This window comes from Oncorhynchus mykiss, chromosome 21 (assembly GCF_057628025.1).
Source record: "Oncorhynchus mykiss isolate SJ-2025 chromosome 21, ASM5762802v1, whole genome shotgun sequence".
NCBI classification, from domain to species: domain Eukaryota; kingdom Metazoa; phylum Chordata; class Actinopteri; order Salmoniformes; family Salmonidae; genus Oncorhynchus; species Oncorhynchus mykiss.
Genome location: NC_143042.1, coordinates 53,538,146 through 53,540,000, shown reverse-complemented (window position 1 = coordinate 53,540,000; position 1,855 = coordinate 53,538,146). Strand labels below are relative to the sequence as shown.

At 39.4% G+C, this 1,855-nt stretch overlaps 1 protein-coding gene across 3 annotated transcripts in view; it reads left to right on the top strand.

The window, feature by feature from the left end:
• The window catches only part of LOC110500772 (RNA-binding protein with multiple splicing), a 60,964-nt gene extending 59,595 nt beyond the window's left edge, over window positions 1–1,369 (top strand). For 2 of the 3 annotated variants that reach the window (XM_036958298.2, XM_090214916.1), the window contains one exon: window positions 1–1,369. This exon is cut by the window's left edge and continues 1,870 nt beyond it. The gene's annotated coding sequence lies outside the window, so the exon portion shown is untranslated. The other variant, XM_036958297.2, reaches the window with a different exon arrangement.
• The last annotated feature ends 486 nt before the right edge of the window (window positions 1,370–1,855 follow it).

The following is a 1,855-nucleotide window of genomic DNA, read 5'->3' as shown; positions in this document are numbered from 1 at the left end:
AGGCTATAATTAAGCAATAAGACCTGAGGGGGTGTGGTATAGGGCCATTATGCGGAGTGCCTGGATATACAGCCCTTAGCCGGGGTATATCTTTGCAATATACCACAAACTCCCAAGTTGCTTTATTGCGATTAAACTGGCTAGAAACATGTAAAAATGTTTTTTCATACCTGTGGTATACAGTCTGGCTTTCAGCCAGTTAGCTTTCAGCGCTCGAACCACCCAGTTTATCATCCAAGATAAGCAATTTCGGGAACCATGCCAACATTAAAATCTACAAGAGTACAGTATCTAGTCACCCTTAAGACAAATGTTTGTCTTACGTATGCAATGCAGGAACGGAAATTGTCCGTCCTGCGTACTTGCGTTGCGTTTGTAATTACGGGACAACACTAGCTAGGATCAACATTTTAGCATAGCTATGTGTAGTTCTTGTATTGCCTCGGGTATGTCTTGGGCTTTATGGGAGACTTCCAGATTAAACCTACTCCTGGATTGAAAATAGGCTTCTATTGGGACTCTCTATTGAAAAAACGGTTTCATCCTGTAGTAAGATTGTTCCAGCATATTAAACGTAAACCAGGACAATACAGACAACACTGACCAAAGGCGTGTTTTTGTAACGTAGAGAACTAGGATAGTGGAATTATTCCATCTCAACAGCTATGTAATGCTCATATCCTCTGATTTATTTTCAAGAAGTGTGCAAAAAATTGCTTTCCTGCATGCCTCTCGTTGTCTCTCAAAATAGCATCCTAGCATCCTGAAAAGAAAAAGCTTTTCAAATGTTTCTGTGTCTAATTAAGTGAAGATTCAACCTCTGGTTTTGTCAAGTTTCAGTATTTTTTACTTAAATCAGGGATGGACAACTGGCGGCCGGCCCCCCTTTTGAAGGCCCTTGGATCGTCCCTCCCCCTCTAAACTTTCCATCATGATCGAATTACTGCCGGGGGGGGGGGGGGGGGGGCATTTCTTTTGTTAGTCAGTCTCACTCAGATATCATGCTAAAAACTGCAAACATTTCTCTCCACCCTATTGCAAAATATGTAGAATTGCAGGAAGTGAGCTAATTTTCCTCTCCAGCCCATGGCAAAATGAGGGGCAGTTTTTTTTGTGTGGCCCCCACCCTTATCAAAGTTGTCCATCCATGACCTAGGTGGATGGTTGGAATAAAATAATGACGTTTCCTGTTTGCCGAGTTCTTGGTTAAAGACTGCAGTGTAGTTGGCTATACGAAGCTCTGTTCATTCTGTGAAGCTTTAGGGGTTAAAGCCTTCGTTCTGGTTGTTCTTGTACTGTAATCTCAAAACTAAAAATATGCAGTCTTGTATTTTCATGTTATGTCCAATAAATTAGTCAAGGATCTCACGCTGAACCAAGAGTGTAATAATTTTAAAAAAAATGTGTCTAATATGGAAGTTGGCGGGAAAATCTATAAGGCATTTACAAAGGAAACGCCGATGTGAGCATCGTGAATGCATCCCATGAAGTAATATCCCATTTAACACAGACCCAATTACCCTTCCAGTTCATAAGAGTCACTGTGAGTGCCTAAAATGGATTGGCTGATTGATTGAACTTTACTAGTCATGTTAAAATCATGAGTTTGTAAGTGTTTTAGTGGATGTGATGTGATATAGTGAGTCCCATGGAATATTAATCTCAAAATATTAAATCCTTTTTTAAATGAAATATTACCCATCCCGCTCTCACCACTTTAAAATATTGTTTAAAAAAAAAAAAATCCTTTTACCAGTTTACAATGTGAATTGACAATAACGCTATTTGGAACCAGTTTGCCAGGATGTATCTGCCAAATGTTTTAGAACCATATTTTCTCCTTGATTTAATGATT